Below are 12,015 nucleotides of genomic sequence, written 5' to 3'. Positions count from 1 at the left end.
ATTATCTAAAATAAACAAACACACTTAGCAAAAGAAAAAGAAAAGACAAAGAAAGAAAAAAGAAAGGAAATAACAAAAACAAAAAAAGAAACTTAATAATAATAATAATAATAATAATAATAATAAAGTGGAGTGTTTTAAAAGCAGAGACTTGTAGTCATTAATTAAAAGCTAAAGAAAATAAACACGTTTTTAAGTCCCTTTTTAAAAGCGAGAATTGATTGTGATGACCTTAATTCCAGAGGTAGGCTATTCCAGAGGATTGGGGCACAGTAACTAAAGGCACCATGTGCAGCATTAGTGTTGATTCTGGGGATCGTGAGGAGACATTTACTGGAGGACCTTAAGTAACGGGTTGGATCATAAAAAGATATCATATTGAAAATATAGGGTGGGGCAAGGCTGCTTAATGATTTAAAAACAAGAAGAAGTATTTTGAAATCAATTCTTTGTTTAACTGGGAGCCAGTGAAGTGATTTAAGAATTGGGGTGATATGATTAAATTTAAATGTTCTAGTGAGTATTCTAGCAGCTGAAGTTGAAGTTTGTTTAGCATCTGTTTTGTTAGACCAGCATAGAGTGTGTTACAGTAATCTAAATGACTGGAGATAAAAGTGTGTATTAATTTTTCAGAATCCTGTTAGGACAGGAGGCCACAGACTTTAGAAATATAATAATAATAATGGTAGGTGGTAGAAGGCTGTTTTTGTAATGTTAGATATATGTTTTTGAAAGTTAAGATCAGCATCAAGAGTCACACCTAAATTTTTAACATCCTCACACGGTTTTACCAAGTGGGAGGTTAGAATTGGGTGAAAGTGTCTCTTGGCCTTAGGGCCTACAGTACAACCAGAATTTCTGCCTTGGCATCATTTAACATTAAACATTTTTGGGCCATCCACTTAATGAGCCATGCTTTGTCCACTTAATCCACACAATAATGTCGGAGATGCAGCAAGTGAGGTCAGTCAACGGACTGGGGTCGTCAGAGGAGATAGAAATGTAAAGTTGGGTATCATCAGCATATGAGTGGTAAGAGATGTTGTGTTGCCGTATGATAGACCCAAGAGGTAACATGTACAAGTTAAAAAGCAAAGGACCAAGAATTGACCCCTGAGGTACCCCATATAAAATGGGCATTACATCAGAAGAGAGGTTATTAATAGAAACAGAAAAAGATCTCCCATTTAAATAGGATGAGATCCAATCAAGAGCTGTACCTTGAAGACCAACTGAGTGCTGAAGACGTTGAAGAAGTATAGAATGATCGACTGTATCAAATGCAGCACTTAGATCAAGGAGAACAAGAATCGACATTTTGTGATTCTCAGTCGCAATTCTAAGGTCATTTACAACTCTGACTAGAGCAGTTTCTGTGATTTACCCAAAACCCAGATTGTGTACCGAAGTATGGAGGAAGGTTTCAATTTGCTTGAAATGATAAAGTTTTATCATTTATAGAGTTTTATCATTTTAAAAATGAATATCTACTATTTGCTCCTACCCACATTTAACTTCACTTAGGTCATGAAGAACCATTCCTACTACTGCTTAGCTTGGTTTATTTGTTAGCCAGCTAGCTGATGAATGTGTAGAAATGTTTGAGTCAGTCCATGTTGTCAAGTGATGCAAAATCCAAAACTGACAAAATACGAAGTTGCACATCTGCCAAAAAACATGGGATAGTGGACCTGACCACAACTTCAGGGATTACAAATGACATGCTTGTTACGGTTATGAGGGGGTCCTCGGAAAATGTTCACCCCCAAAAGGGGTCCTTGGAACCAAAAACATTGAGAACCCCTGCTTTAGATTGTGTGAATAGTTTTCCACGTGGCCAAAATGCCAAAGCCAAAATGTATCAGTTGTGCAGTTAGTTCACCAATGGCCTCTACCATTAAGGGACAGCTAATTCAGCCACTTAAACAACATATTTCTAAAAGCCCATACCCTCTAGATTTCATGTAAAATGAATGTCTCATGTCCCATGCGGAATACATATATTATGCATTGATGAACTATGGATAAAGACATGTCCCACCTTACTACATATTTTGGTACTACATCATGCTGCATAAATAGACCTGTACTGGCTATTAATGAATCAAGCGCACAGCTGATATATTTTGGCCTCTACCATTAAGTGAAAGCCGATTAAACAACCTAAACTACTGTATATATTTTTCTAAATGCCTATTATAACCCAGACAACAATGGGCTGAGTTCTGCAGGGCACCCAGCCAATCAGAATACAACCACCCAGTATCTTTGGCTACAGCATAATGAACTTATCAGATGGTAATTAGAATGAACGTTAACAGCTGATCGCATTCAAAGATAAAAAGATCAAAAGAGAAGAAGGTAAACAACCGGCTAGAGAGATACTGCTTAGAACATCTACATGGATGAGTCCTACATGAGCAAGCAATATTTTTTCAAATATGAGTTTTAAATTCATAAATGTTTACAAACAAACACACAAACATACTAACATTCTTAACTTTTTTGTCAGCTCCAGGGAAGAGTTCAGAGACACAGGCAACTTCATTATCTTAAATCAATGATTCTGTTCACTACAGGTCCCAGAAACAACATAAAAACTCCCTATGGAAAAGGGCCTATCTGTTTGAGGTATATATGGATACATAAAAATGCACATTACTGTAGTTTCAAGCCTATACAGCACCTGATATGCAAAACTGAATGCTAATGCGACATGCTGTCTTTTTAGAAGGCCGGCCTCTATATCATCCTGAAATAGATGGGCAGTAAGTGTGACCGTATGGAACATAGACTGTGCAATTCATCATGATTGAATCGAATGCCATATATACGCTCAATATGAAAATATTTTCAGGTCAGTCTGTGAAAAGATTTAAAGAATGCAAATTAAACAATTTAATGATATTCCACACGCATAAGGCATAGGAATTTTCTCCAGAAAGCCACACAATCGCCTAATTTGATGTATGTTCCTAAAATAGGTTCAATATAACATTACAAAATATCTAAAATGGGTTCAATATACTAATATAATAAATATAATAATGTATATAATATACATATTTATGGGTATATGGGCAACATCTTGATATTAAATAAAATAAATTGTAAAATCTCTGAAACTTCTCCTTGTTTCTCCATTCTTGTTTTGTGCTCACAATGTGTCCATAACAGTGGTGAAGTGCAATATCTGTTAATAGGATGATATTGAATCCCTAGGATATCTAAGAAAGTAGTAGGTCTAAGATAATATCTAGAGTTTTCAAAGTCATCCATTTGAGAAGTTGTGCCTTTTTGTTTTGTTTTGAACTCCTTCTAGAGAGTTAATAGAATTTCTTGTACATTTGGATGGAATACACTTCAAACATAGGTGATGATAAATTGCCAATGGAATGGGGAATACTATGAATGAGGCCATAATGGCAGGAAATTGATTTGCATGAGATACCGCACCAAAACAGGAAGCGGACATAATTGGTGATATTTCTTTTGATCAGCCTCATGGCACTCCGGATTACACCAATAAGACAATTATGAATCATAGTACAGTGATTCACATAGGGTTTATATGGGGATATCATATGGGCTCATCAGGGTTTACCACAGGCTGTATATGATTTGCCTGGAAAGTCATCAAAGCCCACAAATGAAGGTGCAGGTAGTATTAATCTAAAGGTCCATTTCTGTGTTGTCAGATTTATCCACCTCTGAAATTTCAGTAATAGAGTTTATCCACCACCTCTTATCAGAGTGTATCCACCTCTCAAACAAGTTAATTCACCAATTGCAACTTTTAATATTAAAATATCACACTGTATTTGATTTGCTCTAGGAATTATCACTGGTATTGTTATAAATATTGGAAATAATAAAAAATCCAATATCGCATGGTGCAGTCCACCTTACTGTGATCACAGAATTCATAGCTTACCCACCTCTTATTTTATCACTACACCCCTGAGTGGTTGGCGTAGAGATGAATAACACCAAGCCAAAGAGGAAGTTGAAATAATTTAGTACTGCTTTTCTCTATGGGCCTCAAACCTATAGTTACTCAAAAGCCACCCTAGCTAAAATGACTGACATTTGATGTGACTTATCTAGTAAGGCCTGTTTTGTCTCCCTCACATTGATACAAAACTTTACCACAACTGTTGGGCCTTGCATTTGTTTGGGCTTGGGTTCATATGTGGATCTGTATATGTGTGTTCACGGGTCCGTATGTGTGTTAATGAGTATTACCTTATGTATTTTTGTGTGTTCAACACTGATCTGTGCAGTCCTTTCTGCCAAAACTAATTTGGTCTTGAATCCATTAGTCAATGTCCATTTAAGCCAACATTACATCATAGTATTATTCAATGTAAACAGTGCCAGGCACAGGTCTTTAACCAGGACTGCTGGAGTGGCCAACTGGCTATTTAACCACTAGGCCACTAAGACTGACTTAAATGCAAAATGACAAAAGTAGAGTACTGAATTTCTTCCAGGTAATGCAGATCAAATGAAAAAAAAAATGTAACAATAAGTGTACAAACTGCAACAAAACATGTATAACAAAATGCTAATCCAAGTCAAAGTTCAGACAATCAAAGTCAAAGAGCAGGGCCAGAGTCAAGGGAGTCAATCCAGGGAGACAAGGCAAACAAATCCAAAAGGAAGATCCAAAGAGAGACCTTCAACAGTCAGAGGCAAAATCCAGCAAGGCAGAACATAGGCTTATGACTTGAGAAACACAGGGATTCACATAGCAGGGATGCAGACAAAGAGTGAGCAGGGTTAATACACTAGAACAATGAATAAATGAGACATGGGACCAAAGACAATGAGAGACATGAGGATTGGGTAATATGTTACAACCAGAGACAAAAAAAATACAAAAAACTATCTTTGGTGGCATCTAGTGGCCAAAGTTAATCTTCTGACAAACACCAGTGTCGGGGACATTGTTTGACCATGAAAAAAACATCACAAATCCATTTATTAGGGATAGTAAAGGTAAAAGTAGGCCTACAACAAAAATAAAATAGAAAGTACTCATTCCAGTGATTCAGCTATTGAACCTCAAAATGTAAGAGCATGTGAAGAATTAATTTGCAAGAGTAGATTAGCACTTTTTGATCAAATTTTCACAAATATTTTTTAAAATTGTGAATTTATTGAATTAAATGCATTGTATTGTAATAATATAATAGCAACAATATCAACATTTAATCATAATTTCAATAAAACTGAAGTTGGGTTGTTTTGATTAGATAAGATGCATTTTTACTTAATCAAAACAACCCAAATGCAGTTTGGTTGATATTACCTGAAATGCAAAATAAAATATTATGATTTTTTAATAATGATAAAAATTACCTGTTTTTGCAAACAAACTTTTGATGTGTAAACAACAGACATATACACTTGGTATGGGACTTGTTTTCATGTACATTAAGTGAGAAAAGAGCATCAGCTCTTTCACCATGGCCTGTCACTCTCAACCCCATTACACTTTGCCTGTAAACTAATGATGTCATGTCCGCCTATTCGCAACCTGTTATTCACTTGTAGGCCTTCACATAAAAGAAAATAGTCTAAGCATAAACTTAAAATGCATTGATAATGCATGACATCGTAGCATAAGCAATTACCTTGCACAGCCAGCTCACTGTGCTTTTATTGCGAAATGGGTGCTAATAAAATCAAAGGTATTTGGTTAGTGTGATTACAGTCATGGTATAATACAAGTAACAGGAAAAAAGTGACAATATCAATAAACATTACAGTAGACCTAACTTGATGATGACAAAATGATCGGTTTACAGTAAATCATTAATTACAGTAAATTATTTAAAAAAATAAAATAAACTGTAAACATGGTCTGGGATGCATATTAATATGTTGGCTATAGCCTATATGATAGCCTACATAAACTACTGTGCATAATGACAGTACCCTCTTGAAGTAGTTTGAGGAGGATTAGCTTTTGTACAGTTAAAGAGAAACTATGCAGTTTCTGTACTGTAGAGTTAAAAAGAAACTACGCAGTTTCTCTACTGTTTCCTCTTTCCCTGTTCCTCAGACAACCGTTTACTCACTTTCTGCTTCTTTTTTCGCTGGCTCTGCCATGACAAATGTCTGAGAAACTCCACTGCTACCTTGTTCTAGCCGGTGCCTGGCGTGTATGTGCGTAGGGCCAGGCCGTAGACATACAATGGGAAAAGCACATGATAAGGGATACAAAATACAAGATTCTACACCAATCAAAGACTTTAAAGCTTTCCTGGGATCGAAGGAAACCAAAGCCAACCTCGTCCTCTACCTTCCTCATTAAGCTGTTGAACTATGTAAACTGCCAGTCACAGTTCACACACAAAGGTGGCAGTAGCAGTAAGTAATTTTGGCAAAACCCCACATATCTGTTGGAAAAACTCCACAAACCTGTTGGAAAGAATCTTTTGCAGCGATTTTGTGTGAGCATATCAGCGAACACCCCTGACCACTTCGTGAGTTTCACGTCTTTGTAAAGGAAAGTGTAATGCGTTTTAGGAAGGATTGTTCCAGTGCACCTATGCAGCGTTGTGGAGGGGGGGGCGCTACCACAGAAACCGAAAATTCTCAGGACAGCAGCATGTGTCCAAATTTCAATCTTAAACGTTCTATTTAATCATAAACTATCTGAAAACAGGGCTTTAAGTGTAAAATACCGAACTTGTCCTTTAAGTGTTTTCTGTAGGCTAGGCTACTGTGTGACATGCTTTACACTACAACATAAAAATCAACAATAGACTATCAACACGTTTGCAGTATCACTGTTGCAGAAATCACATACAAGAAGGCATCCTCTTGATTGTTTGTACATTTTTGCACATTCCAACATAAGGAAGCAGCATTTGGAAACTTGTAGTTTTTTTGCCTTATTTTCTAACTAATTTTACAAGCCTGCAGTATCACCATTCTCTGGTATCATGGTGCATTTATGGCACTTCGGAATGACAAGGACCGCCCCCGTGGCTACTTTGTTTTTCCCACAGCAAGTGTTCATGTGCTTTGCCATCGGAATGTGTGACAAACACGGATGCCACAACAAAGGTTAAAACATACACTCACTAATCCTAAATAAACAACTGTATTTGCTTAAAATATAGTGTAAGACGCTTATGAAAGAAAGATATGCAGCTTTCAAGTGACAAAAACGGCAAATTCCCAAGTTCACATTAAAACTGTTGGACATGAAAGGCCACATGGACTACAAACGAACTACAAAGTGACGACAAAAGTGATGACGAGCCCCTAACTGGGCAACTCTGTTAGCCAAATCTAGCCCCAGTTTCCGACCTTTGACTCACACATTACGTGACGTGAATAATGGGGAATGATGATGTTTTCACTGGGAAAAAGGTTTTTCAGATGCCCATGAATGCTAGGTCAGTAGTACAGCTGTTACACGAGGGTCTGGCGTCCCTTTGTTATGATGCACTTCCTGCGACGGTCACACGTCTCTAAATGACTTAACTCCTCTCTCAATGAGACCTTGTGGGGGCCGACATTATCATTTTTCTGCATGGTGTACTCCTTCACAACACCCACATATGAACAAATAAGACATATAGGTTTATCATGTAGGCTGCTGTCATATTGCTCTTTCTTTCTTCGTTCGAAACCCGACCAGTAGGCATGGCTGAAGTGCCCTTGAGCAAGGCACCTAACCCCTCACTGCTCCCCGAGCGCCGCTGTTGTTGCAGGCAGCTCACTGCGTCGGGATTAGTGTGTGCTTCTGTTCACTGTGTGTTCACTGTGTGCTGAATGTGTTTCACTAATTCACGGATTGGGATAAATGCAGAGACCAAATTTCCCTCACGGGATCAAAACAGTTTATATACATACTTATACTTATACTTATACTGAAGGCCCCATTCAGATATCAGGGGTAGAGAATAGTAGTGACTTTACGCAGAGGTGCTTCAGGGCCCCCTGAGCCCTTGAGGACTCTGGGCCTGGGTCCGGTAGACCCGCTCAGTAGCCTTATCCATCTCTGGAAGTAAATAACATTTCCCCCCCTTGCTTCCTAACATAGGGGTGGCCGTATGAAACCTGCTGGCGGGCCGGATCTGGCCCTCGAACCGTACGTTTAACACCCCTGGTACAGTGTGGAAATCAGGTTAACTTGAATAAATGACAGACTGTGCCCAGAAGGGACATGATCAATGTGGGCTGAGCTCAATGATGAGCAAAGCCCCGATCTACACAGCATAGTCAAAGTCCTTTTAGGCAAGTCCCTCCACTCGGCGGCCATATTGCAACGCTTTTTGGGCACTAATGCACTTACAGTATCCGGCATCTATTTCAGGTAGAACTGCACGTGCGCAATGCTTCATGAATCACGACACCTACCTCCTCCAGCTGCGAGATCACAACACATGATTGGCACGATGTATTTACAACATACCACATGATTGGCACGATGTATTCACATGTCAACTTTTGGCGGCGGAAGAGGCGGAATATGTGTAGACGACTGCCATGTTTGCGTTACGAACTAACCCCATACAATATGGGAGATTCTTTAAGTGCTGTCTCCTCATAAAAGTCTCTGGTGTAGTGAGGGGCCTTTCAGAAGGGACATGTTCAGCGTGGGCTGAGCTCAACGATGAGCTCCGCCCCACATAAGCCCAGCCCCGATCAGAGCAATGCAGTCAGAGGCCTCTCAATAGAATTGACAAGTCATTCTGTCACCGCCCACTTCTCTTATTTCTCCCTCGTGTTTTTCTTCCTGGTGTCAAGACAATCTTTCAGGTGAGTGCCCGTATGATTCCTGCCTCTTTGGCTTCGTTTTCTTTCGTTGGCGGTGTGAACAAAGATGACCGAGGCATGCATATGAAAAATGAAGGAGGGTTGATTTTTCGGTCATATGTTGTTGGCAACTATAGGTAGCACAAGGAAATCAGTTTGGCTGTGACTGCAGAACTGTTTTGCCGTTAAGGCTAAGGGCTACGTTAGGTCACTGTATCAGCAAACACACACGGATTAGGTCTCATTGATCACTTACTGTTAGCTCAAGTTTCATTGATGTCCTGCTGTTAATCTGTAATGAAAGATCAACGCTGTTGAATGATATCAGGAATTTACTCCATATGAAGCGCAGACAGTCAATCACTACGTTTCCATGCACACCATATTCCGATGAAGGTCCTTATGGTTATGGCAATATTCTGAATAAGATGTTTTGTGTCTGAATTTACATGTGTTGAGCTACCTGAATGTTCCCGTTTACGTGTTAATCGACCTATTCTAAATAAACCAGACGTATAGTATCTGCGTCATGACGTCTCAGTCTCTTTGAGGTTTCCACCGCTTCTTTATCTTTCAGCAGTGCGAGTAAACATTGCTTCTTGCACAACCTTTTAACGAATATTGCGATACTTTCACCCATCGATGAATTCCAAAATATTCATAATTTCAGTCTTGAAAACAATAATAATAATAATAATAAAAAATGTATCCTTAATAGAACCTTCAGGCAATGTTCCCGAAAGGTTACTTTATGGTTCGACCACAAGGGAACATTCTAGGAACGTTTGTGAAAGGTTACAAAATGTAACCTTAATAGAACCTTCAGGGAAGGTTCACTATAGGTTTGAAGGTCACACAAAGCATCTATAAGAGAACATTCCAGGAATGTTTGCTGAATGGTACACAAAAGTAAACCTTTATAGAATGTTCCTAGAACGTTGTCTAAAGGTTTCATTTTGTGTAACTTGCAGACATTTAGAGAATGTTACCTGAACGTTATGTTTGCTGGGGAGTTCCTTCCCCTACGAAAAAATTATCATATTGCATATGCAATGTCCAGGAAAGAAGATGTTGAACGAACGTTATGTACAAAATTGCTATATAAAAGACGTCATAAAATCTTTTATACTGGCTCCTCTGCTCGGACTTTGAACATGGTTTATGTCCCGCGAACATTCCCCGAACTAAAGACTTGACCACAATGGAACGATAGCGGAATGCTAAGAAATAGTTTCTGAGTTGCCTTCAGGGAACATTCACAGCGAACATTTTTGCACCCATCAGCGAATATTTGCTTAATGTTCCTTGAACCAAAAATTGTTTGCTGGAATGCCAGGGGTCTTTTTCTGGTTTTAAGTAATTGGATTATCTTAATCGGGTTATGACAACTGGAATAAGGTATTTACATGAATCATATGCAATCAGAATATTATCACTATTCTGATTAAAACAGGAACATGGTGTGCATGAAAATGTAATCTCGCAATGTGAAAAATTATAAAATTGAGAATTTGTGGTGCTGTACCATGTTTAGGATGACCCACACTACCCGCTCCACCATGAAAATACTTTTACAAAAAAATAACTGCAGTTATGGGACCAAACAATTGAGTTATAGCCTAGCCTACTGCAGTTTTTCTGAAGTAGGCCTACAATGCAGTAAAATGTAGTTTCATGTAAAAAATGTCAATTTCTAGCCTAGAAATCTAGACGCACCCTTGCTGCCAGGGCTAGTCTAGCAACTCTCCGTTGGCTTGTTAGCTCGAAAAAATAAACTTCTCTCAGGCTAATCAAATCGTGTATAGAGTCGTTAGGCGGGCTTAACATAATGATTGATGGCAGAGTTGCAACGGTTTGGCTTGAATTCCCTGCTAATTGAAAACAAATAAGATAATGTTGCTGTTGGTGAACAGTATGACACGAGTTAAGCTTTTATTAAGTTGGCAAAAGTTTGAACTAGCCAACTAGCGCCGCTCGTGGGAAACGCATGGGACTCCTTGCGCTGTCCTATTGCGTGCAGAGGGAATTTGAAAAACGACCGATTATTCTGCCCCTCGGACTGAGCACTGCGAACGGTGAGTGCCCAGACCCTACATTTTAAAGGAGAATTCCGGTGTGATATTGACCTAAAGTGTGTTGAAACATGATACCGAGTGTGAACGTATGTCTCATAGCCCATCTCGGCTTGTCCCCTGCACTCCAAAATCTGGCGCTAGTTAGCCGATGCTACCAACAGCTTTTTCAAGGGTGGTGCTTCGGCATCGGGCTAGCCATGCAAATAAATCACTGTTTTACACCATTTACGAGGCTCAATGTATCTCCACACTTCATTGGTAGACTTCCGAGGGCCCTGACATTTAAAACGAGACATTGAGAAAAAGCACTGGTAGTTTACTTACAAGACGATTTATACAGACAGTATCTTCACAAAGTTTAGCGTTTGCAGCCATCTTGAATTTAGTCACGATAAGTCGAGCGACGAGTAAGAATGAACAGGTATGATAAGGGATCAGATTCCAAAAATAATTCCGTGGAAATGCATGGATTCCAGTTTCTTCCAGTAGCAGCAACTGGAATCCATGCATTTCCACGGAATTATTTTTGGAATCTGATCCCTTATCATACCTGTTCATTCTTACTCGTCGCTCGACTTGTCGTGACTAAATTCAAGATGGCTGCAAACGCTAAACTTCGTGAAGATACTGTCTGTAGGGATGGGCAAAGCGAGGCTTTATGAAACACTGAAACGTTTGAAGCAATTGTGCCGAATTGTTCCGAAGCTTCGAAACAATTCCGACACCTCAGAGCTGTTTAGGGTGAAACAAATCTGTCAAATGCTTCGTATTGTAGATGTAGTCTTTAAAGTTTGTGGCTTGCTGTGTTACCTGTGTTCAGTCTTTGCAAAAGCTAAGCAGTCATGCCCTTGGTCAATTACTGGATGGGAGACCACATGAAGTGACAATAAAGAGATTCTTATTGCTGCCGATGGTGTTCTCTAAATCACTTTCTTCTTATAAAGACTCTCGATTTTTGACCATTCTGAGAGTTTAGTTGAAACTGTGTGGTTAATGATGAAGTAAAAAAAATAAACAGATACGATCTGAAACAATAACTTGAATCAAACGGGGATCGAACCACATTTGAGCAGCCTGGGCTAGGCCTACCGTGCAAAAAACGCCCTCACTAACCACTACACCATCATGGTTATTGCTTAAGAATAGTCTACACACTGTT

Source organism: Alosa sapidissima, chromosome 7, assembly GCF_018492685.1.
Source record: "Alosa sapidissima isolate fAloSap1 chromosome 7, fAloSap1.pri, whole genome shotgun sequence".
Classification (NCBI taxonomy): domain Eukaryota; kingdom Metazoa; phylum Chordata; class Actinopteri; order Clupeiformes; family Clupeidae; genus Alosa; species Alosa sapidissima.
This window is presented reverse-complemented; position numbering follows the sequence as displayed.